The 18,995-nt window shown below is 42.0% G+C and overlaps 1 long non-coding RNA gene across 1 annotated transcript; it reads right to left on the minus strand.

Moving 5' to 3' along the window:
* Nucleotides 1-7,643: 7,643 nt before the first annotated feature.
* On the minus strand, nucleotides 7,644-11,345 carry LOC121774894. Its single transcript, XR_006045062.1, has 3 exons — nucleotides 11,316-11,345; nucleotides 8,159-8,221; nucleotides 7,644-7,700 (listed from the first exon to the last, which is right to left on the minus strand). It is a non-coding gene; the product is annotated as an uncharacterized LOC121774894 (long non-coding RNA).
* Nucleotides 11,346-18,995: the final 7,650 nt, after the last annotated feature.

Below are 18,995 nucleotides of genomic sequence, written 5' to 3' on the forward strand. Positions count from 1 at the left end.
ACCTCACCAGAGGAACTTCCAAAATTACCAGAACCAGTTTCAAAACCAGAATCAACATCACCAAGACCAGTACAACCCTCCTGGCCAGTATAACCAATACCAATCTAACCAAAACCAGCAGAACTTCCAGAATTTCCAATCCAACCAAAACCCTCAGTTTAACCATCACTAAGGGCCAAGTCAATCCCAATACCCTAACAGGTCAAGGAGATCCAGGGAGGACATGATGGGAGAATTACTCGCATCACAGCAAGGTATCAAGGGTGAGTTACAATCCCATAGTGAAGTAGTGCAAGGGATGCAGAATGTCCAGAAGGAGCACAAGGCGAACATGGATATGATGAATAGGCAGTTGGCCCAGCTGGCCAGTTCGATGGGTGAAATGAAAGGAAACTGAGGAAAACTCCCGTCTACAGTCCATGTACCTGAAAAGGCAAACGTGAGCAAGGTCACACTACGGTCCGGTAATACCTATGAAGGACCCCAGCCAAGGAAGTCTAGTGGAGAGCCAAGTGGAGCAACATTATTGAGGGACGTTGTCTCGGAAGAGGAGCTGTGCAGACCTCTACCCCGGATGCAGGACCCTTTTTTCTTAGATGAAGAACCCTCGAGAAACGATGAACCCGATGGCATACAACCTAGGATGGACTCACATTCAAGCCTCCTAGATCAACTGGTTGAGAAGGGAGGCAAGGATACCGCGTCATCCTGGAGGTCGCGTGTTCGACCCCAGGGAGGCGCATCTTGGGGATTAATTTCCCTGGGGCCTAGTGGATTCACTGGCCTGACTCTAGAGCTTCGGGAGGTGATTAAGCCTGTACCCGTGCCTGGACCCAGGAGCTGGGGGAGGTGAAAAATCCTGGACTCGTTCCTGCGGGGCTGGTGGACCCATTGGGTCCCACCTTGACAACGAAGAGCAGCTTGGTAAGACGCTTCACCTCCGACTGTTAGGCCGGGGGGTCGAGTCACTTCGGGGGGTAGGTGGGGAACCACCGTCGATCCTCCTTTAAAAAGAAAAAAAAACCTAGGATGGACTCACCTAAGGAAAAGGGGCCGACGAATGAAACTCCAACCCATAATATACCCAAAGAAAACTCCAGAGGGATTGTTGGAGGAATGGTCGAAGAGGAAAAAGGAAAGAAACCGTTCCCTTACCGTTTCGTGACCAAAAGGAAGAAGAAGAATCCAGTGGATTATATATCGATTTTCGGGAAGCTGGATGTCACTATACCATTCCTCCAGGCCGTGAAGATACCCCCACTTGGGAAGTTCATTAAAGAGTTCATAGCCGGGAAAGCACATGAGGATGGAAAGATCATGGTGGAAGGGATTAGCATCGGCGATTGTTCAGGAGAAGCTACCACCCAAGAGAGCCGACCCAGGTATGTTCACTCTGCCTATAACTGTAGGAGATGTGAAGGTCGAGCATGCATTGTGTGATTTGGGAGCATTTATAAATGTTATGCCATTGTCGATCTATAACCGATTGAGGAGAGTTAGATTGTCGAGTACTAGGGTGTTGATCCTACTGGCTGATAGGTCATGCATAAGTCCTGAAGGTGTTTTAGAAAATGTGTTGGTTAGAGTGCATGATTTTACCTACCCTGCTGACTTTTATGTGATCAAAATGAGTGAGTCCGAGGCTAGGGAGCCTAGTGGCATCTTGTTGGCAAGACCATTTTTGAGAACAACCAAGACGATAGTAGACATGGCTGAGGGGACAATTTGCATTGATTTTCATGAAGAAAAGTTTACTTTTGATATCAATGAGGCCATGAAGAAACCTATCTATTCTGAAAATTTATGCTATGTTGACATAATTGACCCCTTAGTCGAAGATTTTCTTGAGGCTGAATTATTGCAGGAAAAACTCCAAGCTTTAGATGTGTATGAGCAGGCTGACGTAGAAGCCGCTGCATGGTGCGATCTGATCAGTAGCCAAGGGTTGACTGATGAAGAAATAGAAGGAGCGATCAAGGAATTTTGCAAGAAATCGGAGTTTATTGGAGCCGCAGGGGCTCAGCTACCAGCCAGTATAGAGGAATCCCCAACGGGAGAATTGGAAAAAGAAGGAGAAGCTGAAAGAAACCCTTTACTCGAAGACACACTTCCACCCCAAGTTAAGCTAAAGAAACTGCCATCAAATCTGAAATATGCCTTCCTCGGAGAGGAGAACTCATATCCGATGATCGTCAGCAGCAGCCTTACAATGGAACAAGAGGCGAGGCTACTGACTGTGTTGAGTAAGAACAAGAAGGCAATTGGATGGAGTATTACAGATTTAGTGGGAATAAGCCCCGACGTCTGCATGCACCACATTAGGCTGGAAGATGGAGCAAAGGCACATTGAGATGCTCAAAGGAAGGTAAATCCTAACATGCGAGAGGAAATATTGAAGGAAATCTTGAAGTTGTTGTCGCTAGAGATTATCTATTCGGTGCCGGACAGCGAGTGGGTCAGCCCCATTCACATGGTTCCGAAGAAATCAGGGATCCAAGTCGTTGAAAATGAGAAGAATGAGCTGATACCAACGCGGTTGGTAACGGGTTGGACAATGTGCATCGATTACCATAAGCTAAACAATGCAACCAGGAAGGACCATTTCCCTTTGCCTTTCATCGACCAAATGTTGGAGAGATTAGCTGTGAAGAAGTATTTCTGCTTCCTGGATGGGTACATCGGGTATTTCCAAATTCACGTGGATCCTGAAGACCAGGACAAGACCACCTTCACTTGCCCATTTGGAACCTATGCATACAGACGCATGCCTTTCGGCCTATGCAACGCTCCAGGTACGTTTCAACGGTCTACGGAGACTCTTTCGACTCTTGCCTTCATCATTTGGACATAGTTCTAGAAAGGTGTCAAGCAAAAAGTCTGGTTTTGAGTTTTGAGAAGTGTCATTTTATGGTCACCGAGGGGATTGTTCTAGGACACGTGGTCTCAGAGAGAGGAATCCAGGTGGATCAAGCCAATGTGGATGTTATCTCCAAATTACCGTTCCCTACTGATCAGAAGGGGATAAGGGGTTTTCTGGGGCACGCCGGATTTTATCGAAGATTTATCAAGGATTTTTCCAAGATCGCCCAGCCCCTTACCAGACTTCTTCAGAATGAAGTGGAGTTCGTTTTTGATGAGCAATGCAAGGCTGCTTTCAACCTTCTCAAGGAAAAGCTGATATCTGCACCTATCATACGGGCTCCTGACTAGGACTACCCTTTCGAAGTGATGTGTAACGCCAGCGACTGCGCAGTGGGAGCCATACTGGGTTAGAAGATCGATGGAAAAAGATACGTGATTTTTTATGCATCTAAGACTCTGAATCAAGCCCATCGGAACTACGATACCACTGAAAAGGAGATGCTGGCAGTGGTGTATTCTTTCCAGAAGTTCCGGCCGTACTTGTTGGGATCCAAGGTCATCGTGTATACTGACCATGCAGCGATTATAGATCTGATTACTAAGAAAGAATCCAAACCCCGTTTGATCTGATGGGTGCTCTTGTTACAAGAATTTGATTGGGAGGTAGAAGATAAGAAAGGAGTAGAGAACAAAGTGGCGGACCATTTGAGTAGGATAGTGGAAGATGCAAACGACGAAGAGGTGCACGACAAGTTTCCAGAGGAGCATTTATGTGAGGTAATCTTTGAGGTCAGGAAAATTGACTGGGAAGAAGTGATGAAGCTTACTGGCCAGTACGATACAGTAAAAGGAAAAGAAAAGGTAGGGCAGGAACCATGGTATGCAGACCTGGCCAACTACCTAGTGACTGGAGAGCTTCCAGAAGTACCGAGTGTCACCAAGGTCTAGAGAATGAAGATCAAGAGTGAAGCAAAATACTACTTCTGAGACGACCCCTATCTGTGGAGAGTAGGATCCGATCAAGTGATAAGGAGGTGCGTTCCTAACTGGGAGCAAAGGGACGTATTGACACATTGCCACTCTTTGGCATGTGGAGGACACTTCGGTCCTAAGAAGAGCACGGAAGATTCTGGATAGCAGTTTTTATTGGCCAACTCTCAACAAGGATGCTTACGAGTTCTGCAGAAGTTGTGAGCGTTGTCAACTGACTGGTGGGATATCTGCCAGAGATGAGATGCCCCAAGTTCCTGTAATTGTCTGTGAGTTGTTCGACATATGGGGAATGGACTTCATGGGTCCTTTTCCTTCGTCCTATGGCAATTTGTATATCCTAGTTGCAGTGGATTACGTCTCCAAGTGGGTGGAAGCCAAGGCCACCAGCACGTGAAGCAAGGGAGGTGGCAAAGTTTCTGAAGAGTCACATTTTCAGCCGGTTCGGAGTGCCAAGGGCAATCATATCGGACCAAGGTACACACTTCTTTAATCGCACAATTGAGGCTTTAGTGAAGAAATACGGTGTGCACCACAGACTATCGAGCCCTTACCATCCACAAGCAAACGGTCAAGCGGAGATTTCTAACCTCGAGATAAAGAAGATTTTGGAAAAGACTGTCAACCCTTCGAGAAAGGACTGGAGTGCAAGGTTAGAAGATGCTCTATGGGCCTATCGTACAGCCTACAAGACCCCATAGGAATGTCCCATACCGGATTGTTTTCAGAAAGATGTGCCACTTACCCGTTGGAATTGAGCACCAAGCATACTGGGCAGTACAACAAGTAAATATGGATGCTGCAACCTGTGAAGAAGAAAGGAAGCTGCAGTTGCAGGAGCTAGAGAAACTTAGATTTGAATCGTTTGACTCAGCCATGTGGTACAAGGAGCGAACCAAATTGTGGCACGACAGGAATCTGAGGACCAAGGATCTCCATGTTGGGCAGAAAGTACTACTCTTCCAGTCGAGGCTGAAGCTCATGCCTGGGAAACTCAAGTCGAAGTGGACAGGGCCTTATACCATCACTGCACTCCGTTCTAATGGGGCGATGGAAATTTCAGGGAGTATTCCTAACTCAGGGAGAATAGTGTGGTGGGTGTAGTGGATGAGACTCCACTGCAACCACGTACTTTGGCCGCATACTGACCAGTAGGATAGGAATTTGGAATTCCACTGGGTCAATTCTTTTGAAAGTCCGCATATACTGACCAAGTAGAGTTCCAAATTGCCTAAAAGAAATGTAAATAGCGTAAATATGTGGTGGTTAATTGTTTTGAACCTTTGCATGTTTTTTTAGAAAATCCAAAAAAATATTTTCGGGCCTTAATTATTTTGGAGTATGCATTGACCCCGAGATTACTTATCTGGTGCAATTTCAATTTTCATTTAAGTGCCCATTTTAACTTTTTCCGTATTAGTTGAGAATAGGGAAATTTGAATTTAAGCTGTGGCAGCTTTGCTGGAGAAGCAGCGAAATGATGGTGATTGTCCAATCAGAAGGAAGCCCATCCAACCGTCTCCAACGCGTGATGAGGATGACCTGGAACCGCCGAGTGCCAGTTAAATCTACCTGCAACTACCCTCGCTCTCCCAAATAACCATACCGTCTCACCCATTCTCCCTCACAAACCCTCATTTTCATTTTTCATAATCAAAAATCCTTTTCCATCTCCACCAGAATTCGAACCCTACTTTCACCACCAAATCGCCATTTTCCACCATGGGAAGGAAAGCTTTTGCAACAAAATCAAACCCCACCGGGAAGAAGTCCAGGAAACACATCGACCGCGAGAAGACCCACCATCCACCCAACCACCGCCAAACCCACAACCATCAGAGTCGGCTCCGCAAGCGCCAGCGATGATCTCTTTAAACGCAATAGCGGAGTTCCTTAGGCTGCAAGATCCGACCAGAAACTGGGCGGCGGAGTTGGCAAATTTCAGCCAAATCGGAGGACAGGGGAGCGCAACCGGAGCAAGCCAGGCAGTAACCGCCCCAGAGGCAAGCGCACAACCCACGTCACAACCTCCATCTACCATGCCGACTTCCCCAACGATTCCGCAAGAAGAGGAATCTCCCACTGAAGCCGCACCGTCAGAACCCTCAGATGCGGACCCTATTGCGACATATTACGATTCCGATCCAGCAGAAAGAGAAGAAAGGCTGAGGAAGGAGAAGCACGGCCAAGAGGGAAGAAGAGTAGCAGAGGAGACGCCGGTCGTAGAACCTGTTCATCAAGAAGTGGTTAGGGGGAGATAGATTTGAATGAATCAGCCCGGCAGCAGAATCTCATGACTGACGAAGAGTTTGATTCGATTTTGAACAGGGTAAATCAAAGAGAAGAAGTCACTGCCTCGATGGATGAGGATCTGAACCTCGCTTCGAGGGCAGTAGGAGAGCGTGAGGAGACGGAGGTAGTATGTGTACCAGAAGGCCCAGCCTACCAGCCTGGAGACCGAACAGACGGAAGCCATATTAGGGCAGGAGAGATAATGCCGGAACCATCCCAGCCAGATGCAGAGGGGGGTGATACATTGTTTGAGGACCAAGGGACGGAAACAGAGGAAGCAGAGCCAGAAATAGACGTACCTGTTCCAGTGGCACCTCCAGTAGTGAAACCAAAGGCCGTCAAGCGGAGGCTAGTATTGAAGAATGATCCTAAGGCAGTCCGGCCTAAGCCGCAAAGAGTGTCACATAGATGTTTGGGTAAACGGGCAACCAGTAAGGCTAAACCGAACACGGCGGCAGATCCGCTAGTGATCGTAAGTGAGGAGGACGGGGCAACTCCCACAAAACCAAGGGATGAGTCCGTGCCTGCTACCAAACCAGAGGATACTGCAAGAGGAGTCGAAGTGGTCTCCCCACTGCCGGGTGGCCAGGGTGAAGGAACTGAGAGGATGGCTGAGGGTCTAGACCTCGCATCCGAGTCAGTAGGCCCCGAGGAATTAGAGAAGGGTGGAGAGAACATTCCCACTGCCCAGGATGAATCATTAACTCAAGCGGAGGAGGAAGCCAGATATCAGCAAGCACGAAAGAGGAAGGGGAAAGCCCCTATTCAAAGGAAATCAGCCACCAAGAAATCCCGAGTGGTGAATATTGGAATAGTCAACCGGGAAGCTGCTCAGAGAACTCCGCCGAGCCGTAGGGAGTTGAGCGACGGCGAGTATACGGCCAGTGCCGAATCAGCTTCCGAAAGCGATGTTTCTTTGGAGGATGAGGAGTTCACCGAACAACAACTTCTAGATGACCATCGGGAGCTAGTCCACCCATCGGTAGAGAGGTTAAGATACCGGAGGTGGCTGGTGGATTTCACTGACGAGATAGCGGAGGAGATGAAGATTTTTGAATCGAAGAAGCTGCAGGATGTTTTCGACAGCATGGATGATGGAAACAAGGACGTCAAATGCGGAAATGTAATACATTATCCCTCTTTGGATGAGTTAAGTGTCCGGGAACAGTTTTTAGCCTATCTACATGCATTGGGGTTTGAGTGGTTGATTCTTGTCATGACCGCACTTCCTAAGGATAGGAAGCACGGGGAATCGTGACTAGTGGGGGAATTAAGAAGCGGGGAAGAAGGGGGTAAACAATCAAGGAAGTACAACATATCGATCAAAAGATGAAATTTCATTTATCAACAAGGTCTCAAATCCCGAAGGTACATAACGTGAATGACATAGTTTGACAATTCAAAGGAAGTAACAGAAATTCTTAAAACTTGGCATAGCGGAAGCATTTGAGAGTTTAGCTACTACTATGTATGAAGACACAATAGCAACCGGAACAGTTATTGAATACTGTCTCTGTCCAATGCTCAACATCCTCCGTCCCCCGTCCACGCTCAACCTGCACATAGGGAAAACATATGCAGGGGCTGAGTACTTGATGCACTCAGTGAACTCATGCCCGAAAATACATTTATCATTTAAGTTATGTCAAGCCATCATAGAGTGAAACTCGATTACTTTAAAAGGTGTCTGCTGACACATATCATCATCATCCTCCATCATATACCATATCTGAACCATCATGTGAAACGAGAATGTGGCCACAAACTCGATCACTGGACCGGCCGACCACAAAGGACGGCTCACATCCCCATCAGTGCACTAGTCCGACTAGGGACTCACTCCTTAGTCAGACCCGAATTCGTTAACCATCAAAGTCTAGTAGGACATTATCCTAGTAGACAATCAGATAGGCAATTCAAAACATAAAATACGGCATGACATACTATTTTAAACCACCCTTATTTCACCATAACATATCATTTCAAATAAAAGAGTTTAAGTAATAAAGCCCACCTTGAAAGCTTAGAATTTCCTTAAATAGCTTCTCGTTCCGACTTTAGCGTGCGTGCGAACCACCTTTTCGGAAAAAAATACATAAAGTTCACATCAATCTCGGTAACGAAGACATTTTAGAATGCATGCACTCTAATTAAATCTTTTAATTCATTTTCTCGGTTTTCGTGCATTTTCGATTATTCGGCGGCCGCCCAAGGCGTCGCGTGCGACGCCGGTCGGCCGCTTACCCTCGTTCTTTCCTCCGTTGGCTCCTCATATTTTCCATGTCGTCGATATAACTTTCCAAAATTATTTAAGCGCATAATTAAATTATCGCAACTATTTTCCTTCGCATTTATATTTATTTCGAAACTCGGGATAACTTATTCGTAATTAAAATTCTCAAGATTAAATTAAATCATTCTTTACGATTAAAACATCGGCACAAGACTTAATTATTTTCCTCACCTCCTACTTCCAATTTAACTTATGTGGCCAAACCAAAAAATAAAATAGGTGGCCCAAAAATAATTAAACGAGGGAGCCCAAAACTTATATTTTATCCCACTAGATACTGAGTCCAAAAAAAAACAAACACAAAGCAATAATTCCCCTTACCCCCTCCATCTCGGTCAACTCCCTCTCTTCTCCCCATCTCACCAATTCTAAATTCCTCTCTTATTTTCTTCATTTCTCCCAATTCCCAGAAATCCGTCGCTCGGTGGCATCACCGCCGTCGTAGCTGCTGCTCCGATTCGCCACCGCCACCGCGGATCGTCTCTATTAGAAATGGGCCACTCACCCCTTAAAAGGCCACAAAAGGGGGAGGGTTATCCACACTTATATAGATTAGATGGGATCTTCACCAAGTCGATGTAGGACAGAATTTAGAGGATTTAACACGCCCCCTCACGTGTGGGCCGGAAAGGACATCGGTCTTCCATCACGTGGGTAGGCAATGCAAGAGAAACCATCATCGATGTGGGCCGGAAAGGACATCGGTCTTCCACTCATGAGGTAGATAAGAGATAAAGAGAAAACCATCATCGACTTGGGCCCGTTCTGATACCATATTAGAAATGGGCCACTCACCCCTTAAAAGGCCTCATAAGGGGGAGGGTTATCCACACTTATATAGATTAGATGGGATCTTCACCAAGTCGATGTGGGACAGAATTTAGAGGATTTAACACCGGCGAAAGCAGCCGTGCTGTCCGGCGGCAGCAGCGACGACGAGCGTCTCTCCGGCGGTGCGACGGCAGCGGCTTTCCTACCCCGTGGCAGCAGCAGCAGCGGCGGACAGCGGCGTTTCTCCCGGCGAGCAGTGATCGTCGGCGTGGGGGTCGACGAGGGAGTCTATTAGAGTATGCAACATGAAGCAACAGCTCGAACATGAGGCAACATGAAGCAACGGCCAACAGCTCGAAGATCAGCTCGAAGTATAACGAGCGAAGAAGCTTCCAGATCCTAGCTCAACGGTCGTCAACGGCTTCTTTTAGTTGGTTAGGATTCTGTTACAGTTAGTCTTCTAGTTTAGTTGCTATATATAGGCTTTTCATGTTTCATTGTAAACAACTTGGCAAAATGTAGTCCATAGTGAAATTTCGGTTCTCTCCATCTCTGCAAATGTTCTCTTTCAATGCAGCAACTTCTTCTTCCTTTTCTCTCTTGTTCTTCATGTTTTTCATCTCTGATTTTCACCATGATCAAAATTTGACATGGTATCAGAGCAAAATCTTCCGCATATCACTCTGATTCTCGATCTATATCTCTGTTTTTTCTTTTCATTTTTTTGAATCGGTTCGATTCTCCGCCGCATCGACGGAGTTCTTCAGTTTTTTTTTGGTTTCTCTGTTTTCACCGATAGATTTCGGTTTCTCTGATTTTCATCTCTGATTATCTCTGATTTCATCTCCGATTTTGGTTTTCTCTATTCTTATCTCTGATCTTCTCTGATTTCATCTCGTTTTCTCTATTCTCAAGGATTGAAATAGGATTCTATGAATCTGAAATATCAATCTCAATCTCAATCTCAATCTCAATCTCTATTCTCTCTCAAATCGGATGATTCTCTGATTTTCTTCTTCTTTTGTTTTCTATTCTCACCGATGAAATCGTCGGATGAATCCTCAGTTTCTAGTTCTTCGATTGCCTTCTCCATTTTTTTTTTGATCTTTCTCTTGTCAACACTGTTCCTGGTGCATAATCTGAGGCATCATTTTCTGTTGTGGTTCAGGAAGAGCAACTTGTTCCAAGCTCTGTTGCAATTCCAGCCTATATTGAGCATTCCTAAACATGTATCCGGTCATCAAGACACTGTCATGATTCTATCTGTTTCAAATTTTTGATGCAATGTCTGCATCAGTAGCTTGATCAGTTGGATCGAAGATCAGCTCGAAGATGGAGCTGTTACTCGCTTGATCGAAATCAATGCTTGATCAAGGAAGCTTCTGCTCCTTTGATCACTTACAAGCTGCTACTTGCTTGATCAATTGCTGGACCACCTCTGCTCAACCATGCGTGGAATTTGGTTTGATGTTTGTTGTCAAGATGGTAGCAATTGCTTCCATCTTGAGGGGGGCTATTAGAGTATGCAACATGAAGCAACAGCTCGAACATGAGGCAACATGAAGCAACGGCCAACAGCTCGAAGATCAGCTCGAAGTATAACGAGCGAAGAAGCTTCCAGATCCTAGCTCAACGGTCGTCAACGGCTTCTTTTAGTTGGTTAGGATTCTGTTACAGTTAGTCTTCTAGTTTAGTTGCTATATATAGGCTTTTCATGTTTCATTGTAAACAACTTGGCAAAATGTAGTCCATAGTGAAATTTCGGTTCTCTCCATCTCTGCAAATGTTCTCTTTCAATGCAGCAACTTCTTCTTCCTTTTCTCTCTTGTTCTTCATGTTTTTCATCTCTGATTTTCACCATGATCAAAATTTGACAGCCGGCACCCCGAACCTCTCCGATCAGCCCCGCACTCCACCCGAACAGCCCCGATTACAAGTTCGTTTATTCAAGTTTTGTTCTTTCTAGTGTTTTTGAGTTACAACATTAAAGGGGTGTCTGCTTGGTGCTTGATTGATGCTACTGTTCGAATTATGTGATTATTCTATAGTTGAGTACATGCTAAGCCATTCATGAAGAAAAAAGGATTTGAATGGGAAAGAATTATACCTTCCGATAGGTGAATTCTTGAAAGGGTTGGTTACGAACTCCAAATTCTTACTCACCTCTAGCTCCTTCTCTCGGCCCTCTCTCTCATAATCTCCTTCTTTTTTTGTGAAGTGTAAAGTGAGAAGAGAAGTGAAAGGGTGGATGTTTTAAAAAGGGTGTCTCTTGGTTTGTAGGATAAATGATGGAAGATGGAGAGTGGAGAAGTTGAAAGTTGGAAAGTCTCCACTTGAATGAAACCGCCGATCATGAAGAGGAGAAGAAGGAGAGAGGTTCTTGGGCTTGCTCCCATTTGTTTGGAAAGGAATTTGGGCCCCTAAATTAATTTGTTTTGGGCTTGTTTAGTTGTAAGCCCAAGTTGTATAATTATTAATTGGTTATGGCCCAAAGCCATTTTAAGTAAACATTTGGACTCTACTTTAATTTGAGAAGCCCAAGTAAAAAAAAATATATACATACTTTATTTTCTCGCATTTCTTTCGATAATTAAAATTCACAAAACTTTATTAACTTTCGTTATCTTGTTCTTCACAAAGATAAAGAACGCCTAACGTCACAACTTATATTTGGTGTTGTTCCAAATATAATTTCTTCGACCGTTCCTCGATTTACGTGCGTCATCTTCCATAAAAAGTACGGGCGTTACAATTCCAAATGAGAACTCAGATATCTGTGTTCGGCTCGCGAAAGAATTCTTCACTATATTTCGGTTTAAGGTGACTACGGATTTAGATGTGGTCTCCATAAGTTTTAGATTGTTTGCAGGGAAGATTAGTATGAGTCTAATTGAATGGACAGTTCGGCTGGGGATGTGCAGCCTTGAAGAGGCCATAGGGCCAGACTGGAGGAATCGGGAGTGGGAAATCCCCCGTCGACATGTCGATTTTAACCCACAGGAGGCTTGGGCAGAGTTAACTCATCCAGTTGCTGGGGAGTTTGTTTCAACCATCTCTCGCTCAATTCATTTCAATGACCCCGTTTTACGTCTAGTGCAACTCCATCTGGATTTCAACCTGTTGGGCCAGTCTAACTTAGCCGTCCGTACCTCGATGACGGAGTTATATCTGCTTTGGTGTGCAAAGCATGGACGAAGACTGCATCTAGGGTTCTGGACTACGTACCAGTGCCATTTGATCACCATCCATCCTGCCCGAAATCTCACCCTATGCAATATTCTGGGAGTATTTGTCGGGAACAACGTCCTCATCAAGGAGGCTGAGGATTTATCCTTTCTGACTAGGGTAAGCCCTCCTGGGTTGTTCGACATACCATTCTTCGTCAGAACCAATACCGTGTATATGAGGGAAGGTGTTCCACATTTCTACGCAATGGGGCAAGAGCCTATCCCAACTGGTAGGGCCTCTGCGGGCTAGAGAATGCAAGCGCAGAGACAAGCGGATCTGAAACGGACAGTGACGGAGCTGGGAGAGAAAAACCGACAGATGCGAGCGGAGTTGACCAGGATAGCGTCCATGATGGAGGAAATACTGAGGGAAGTGACTAAGGGAAGACAGGAAGCAGCAGCAGGAACTAGGGGACATGCAGGCCAGTTTACCAGACCCAGTGTGCAAGAGGAACTAGATTCAGAGAACGTGAGTGCCGAGGTGCCGGGGGAAGCCGAGGAGCCGGCGAAGTCTAATGAGAACCAACCCGAGAATGTCGAGGAACCACTGGAGAACCCACCTGCACCACCTGCCCCCGAAGGAGCAGGAGACACGGATGACCCACCCTACCGACCAGTTAGCTTTCGTTTTAATTTTCAGTTTTTTTAGCTCTCCGTTTTTTTTGTGTTTTGGTGTTTGTTTAGATAGTATAACTTGTGTATGTGCGCAAACCCCTTTCGTAACACTTAGCCTATTTTATAGTCTAAGTGTGAGAAGGAAAGGTTTGCTACTGTGATGTTCATATGTTTGTTGACTCACACTTAGCCCACTACGTGATCTAAGTGTGAGAAGTTTGCGTATATATGTGTTTTGTGATTGTTCATTCTGCTTAGGTACCAAACTCTCCCACTTAGCCTATTTTATAGTCTAAGTGTGAGAAGTTTCAGTTTTAGCATGTCGTTTTATTGGTTTTGTCTGTGTCAACCATCCTGGCCATTACCTTTTTCCACTTTACAGCCTCATCTGGGGCAGACACGTGTGAAGTGGGAGGGGGGGATCTACTGGCCAGTTGGAGGTTAATGTCAGGAACACAGGCCGAAAGAAGCAACAACCAAGAGCCCGAACACACACAGTTTCCCCCGCACCAAATAAAGTGACATTTTTGAACCTTAGAGCATTAGGAACATCCACCCCAAACACTACAACCAATAGCCCCGTTACAAACCTTAAAGCCCTTCAGTAGCTACACGTGAGATCTAAGTCCGAAGCCTCTGTGGTCTAGCATTTAGAGAGAACAGTCCTAACATTCCCGGAGAGGTATGAGTGACTGAGTGAACCTAGTGTTTGGCCGAAAGTTTGGGCGATCTTGACTAGCAGATATACTGACTGGGAGAGAAAAGGGGGGCGGCGGAAGTTCAAGGCTGTCTAAGGCCGGATTGCACCTGATCCCGAGGGGAGGGATGGTTGAAAATATAGCCCGATCATTGTGTTTTAGTTCTCTTGTGTTCGTTTATGTGTTTTCTTTTCTTCCTTGCGTCGTAGTTTAGAGTCTAGTTTAGGATTGAGTCGGTCAGGGAAGTAACCAGGCTAGAATACGACTTATTTCTTTTTGTTTGTTCTTCACGCTTGAGGACAAGCATGTGGTAAGTGTGAGCAGTTTGATAAGTCGTATTTTAGGCCTTGGTTACTGGTCAGTATGATGTGCATAATTGGATTATATCTGCAAAACAGTTGCTTAAGTGTGCAGGTTGAGTGTTCTAGCACACGAAGGAGACCAAAATCAAAGGTATTTGTTGTGTTCTACACTTTTAGTCATTCTACGAAAACACAACATACTAATTATTCTGAAACTTTGGTTTAAGATCAGCAGCAGTTGTATTCGAAAGCTGCATTTGGTTATTTTATTTTAGATGTTTAAAATAAAATTTTTATTGTTTTGGTTATTAATTATGCATTTCTCAGTGATCTGCAACATATTTTTTGAATCTTTTGATTGTGTAAATTTGCTTCATCTTAATTTTGTAATGTGAATAGATTGTAGTATAAAATGAAGCGGTTTCATAAAAACATGAATAAAGTATATCATTCTATGAAGTTATTTGTATTTATTTTTCAAATTAGATTCAGTTTAACATAAAATGTTTTCATATTTGTGTGAACTTGTTACATTATAAAATGAAGAAAGTTGTTTATTACATGAAGAAATTCAGTATGTTGTAACTGAATTTGGTTTGTGATGAGCTGTAGATATATCTAGATATTTGGTATGTCGTAACTGAATTAATTTTACCAGACTGTATTTGACGTAAGTTATGATGTTATGTGGTGAAAGTTGATTATTTGATGAAGTGATTTGGTCTGTGATGAAGTGATTGGTCTGGATATTTGGTATGATGTATTTGTGATGAGTTATGAATGTAGATATGTCTGGTTTTGTTAGGAAGTTGCTTATGTGAAGAATTGCACAAGTTTTGCAAATATCTAATGGAATGAAGTAGTAACATTATTGAATGAACTTAATACTGATTAATATGAAATGCTAATATGAACTGTATCGTTTGCACAAGTATATGAAGAATTGTACTTATTATGAACTAAATAACCTAGTTTAATGAAGTAATAACATGAACGAATAAAATTAAATACTTGTTGAATGAAGATTTGTGTTTGTTATGATTTTTGACTAACAACAATTAGTTTTTATGTGCCACATAAAGGATACATCCATGCATGATCGTAGATTTGTCAAATGAAGAAATAAAGGATATGTCCATGCATGGTCGTAGATATGCCATATGCCACCAGGAATTCCAACAAGATGCATGATTCAACGAATTTCGACAAGATACATGAAGAAGAAGAGGAGGAAGAAGTGATGAGTTGTTTTGTTAACATTCGTTTTGTTAGTGTTTTGATTTTCAAAATTTTCATGATACATTTATTTCTTTGTAATTTATTACTTCATTCTAGTAGGTTTATTCCAGTAGTTTGTTACTTTATTCCACTTTGTATTTGAATTATTTAATTTTTTTGCAAACTTTAAAGCGAATAGATTGTGTGAAGTATTACATTATTAGATGAAGTGATTTGATTCAAATTTGGATTGTTTCGAATCTGGATTTTGGGAAGATTCAAATTAGAATATGAAGTTATTATATTACAAGATGAAGTAATAAAAGTATAAGATGGATTTGTTACATTATAAGATATAATGCTTTCTTTCAAATTTGAGTCATCTCAAATTTGGTTAATTTTAACTGACGTATTTCCAAGTTCGGTTGAAGTTATAACGTTATAAGATGAAGTGGTTAGGGTATTAGATGAAATTTTAGCATTATAAGATGAAGTAATTTGTTTCATATTTGGTTCATTTCAAATTTGGTTCATTTTTTAGGATGAAGTTATAACATTATAAAATGAAGTTACAACGTTATAAGATGAAGATAATACTTTATATAATTTGAATGACCGACATCAATCGTAGTCTAATTATCCAACCATGAAACACAGTATTAAATGTTCTTCATGGCGAAATGAAATAAATTCATAACATAGGCGTTTCAATTAAAACTAAATGGTCTTCACGTTGTATTCGCCTTCTCTTTTATCTTGTCGCAGTTCTTTGAATCATGGTGACCAACCTTATGACATTTGGCACATATACGACTAGGCTTTAATATCATCTGACCAATATTTCTAAATATCTAACAAATATAATGGTTTATTTTAGCAAGACAATCAGGTCTGTACAACATTCATATACAAGAAATGGTATCAGGACATATAAACGAGAATGGTTCATCTCACACTTAATACAGTTTATTACAAAACAGGTGTTATTCTGGCGATGACCTTGAGCAAATCCAGTTTGATTTTGCTGTGTAATTCCGACGATGTCCTTGAGCAGGACTGGTGGGATCGGCGATAATCTTGAGTAGGTCCGGTTTGATCCCGGTGATGACCTTGTGCAGGTCTGATTTAATCAGCGGTAACATAATTAGAACCGGTTTTTGTATATCACTAGGTAATTACAAAACAGATTTTGCGATAGGGAATTCGTAAGAATGTTTTCCATAATTGTTTAATCGTGAATAATCGCGATAGGGAATTCACAAGAATTTTTTTTCACGATGAAATAGGAAACAAATTTTGAATAATAGTGAATCACAAAAAAATAGGTGCTGAATTGTGTTTTCCATAATTGAGATGCAAGAATTACGGTAACAACAAAACTAATTGAACTTTGGTATTCCAAAATAACCCTTTCGTTTATTTAATTGAATATAAAAATCAGATTTGGGTAATTAAAAAGAACTGTTAGATGTAATCAATGAGTGGATGAGATTTGGTTTCTAGTTCGGTCTTTAAAATTAGTTCGACATTGAATATAATCCTATATATATATATATAGAGGGAGATGATCAAAATAAGTATGTGTTTAAATTCAGAAATGCAGCCCAAATCTTAGCCCTAGGATTAGATGATCTAATGGTCAATAATTAACTAAAAACACGAAAGGTCATAATTAAGTAGTTTTAGGTCATATTATAAGATTTGAATTTAATGTCATGTTAAGATCATTTTAGGTCATACTTGGGTAGCATGACCTAAAAATAAACTAACTATGACCTAAAAATACCCTACGTATGCTTTTGTTCTGCGTTTCTGTATATAAATCAGTTATCATAGATTTTCATATATATATATATATATATATATAGGGGAGCATTAAGGTCCTATTGCTCCCTTAGTGTCTATTTCCTTCTTAATATCATCAATTAGATTGATGGAATGGACGGACTTGATTAAAAGGAGAGATTTGATCCAGTGTTGCATTATTAGGGTCATTTTGTGCATTATATGGGTATAATTGTAAAACAACAATGAATAAAAATGGAAAGAGCGAGAATTAAGCGGGATTTTCCATCTACTCACTCCAACTGCCTCACTCCTCAAACCCACGATTGAATTTCGTCTCCCTAAATTCCCCCCCATTTCCAAACCCTAGCCGCTACTCCAAGCCACCAGAAATCAACCCAACCTTTGATTTTCGTCGTTAAATCAACGTTCCGCCGCCGTTTCGCAGTCGAAGACTCAATCCCTTCGCGCGCGGCCGTCAATTTCCAGTTGACAACAAGGTAGGTGTTAAAAGTTCCATTTTTTGGTTAATGGACACTTTGAACCGCTGATTTTCACAAATCGTCTATTTATTTTTCCATAAATCATGAAATTGCTGTCGTTTTTGTTAAGGTTTTGTCCATTGTTGAAGTTTGTAGTTAATTACTGCTTTATAACTGTGTAATTGTGGATTTTGTTGACTACATCTTGTTATTTTTAATTGATTGTTGGTTTGTCTGACAGAACAACCAAGACGAAAAGAGGCAAACAATCTAAATATTGACCTTTAGATTTAGATTTTAACGGCTGAGATGAGATATTGTGATGATGTTGTATGTTATTCATTGTAAGAGCATTTTACTTCATCCTAAGGTCTATTTAGTCATAGCACATTAGGTCAGACGGTTTTCCACATGGTATGTCCTTGAAATCTGGGGTAAAAATTGTGCTAATCAACTTCCCACCCATTGTACTTTTTTATCCTAATCAACTTCCCACCCATTCACAGATTCATCTCCCTCATTTCTTCTCCAAATTTGCACTAGGGGGTGGAAATTTCATCCATCACCAACATCGTTACTTCATCCACCGACGTTACTTCATCAACAGGCGGCGAAAATTTCATTGATGAGATTCACAATGGTTGACAAGGAATTCAATGATTCCAGCTTTATCTGATTTTTTTTAACTTTCATTTTCGAAATCCATGGCTAAATTTGCTTAAAATTCCATTGCAGATGCGCCGCTTGCATTCTGAGAGAACTTACCCAGGTATTCGTTTGTGAAATTTCTGGTTTCCAAAATTGTACCAAACACTTTTGGTGAGTTGACCAAAATTGTCATTTTAATGTTGGGTCTCTATTATTGAAATTGAGAGACTTATAGTTCTGTTTCTTCTTCATTTTTTACATTTTTGGTTTTCAATTTGGGATTTCTAGTGATCTTCAAGATACGCGTTTCGATTTGTTTGATGATTTAAATTTGGTTCATTTTAACTGTATACGGTGAACTGATTACAGTATAAGATGAAGTGATTTCGTAAAAATATGAACAAATTATATCATAAGATGAAGTTATTTGTTTTGCATTGTTCAAAATTGGTTTATTTTAGCTATAATGTTTCCATTTCTCGGGTGTATAAGATGAAAAAATGTGATTATAAGACAAAGTGAGTCCATACTTTTGTAGTGATTCATTTTTTAGTGTATTTTGTGTTGAGTTCCAATTTGGTTTTTTCTGTTCATTTCATGTGTAAAGATGGTTCTGTAGTTTGAATTTGTTCCATGGTGAAGTGTAGATATGTTTTTGTAATGAAATTATTAAACACAAGTAAAACAGCTAATGGTCATGCAAAGGTTTGGGATGGGAAATCCAGTAGGCCGGACCCAAGATTGTCGCACGTGTTTGGGGAAACGACTAGTAAGATAAATCAATTGTTGTTTTTGGATTACATTCTAAGGTG

The sequence above is a fragment of the Salvia splendens genome, chromosome 17, assembly GCF_004379255.2.
Source record: "Salvia splendens isolate huo1 chromosome 17, SspV2, whole genome shotgun sequence".
Lineage (NCBI taxonomy): Eukaryota > Viridiplantae > Streptophyta > Magnoliopsida > Lamiales > Lamiaceae > Salvia > Salvia splendens.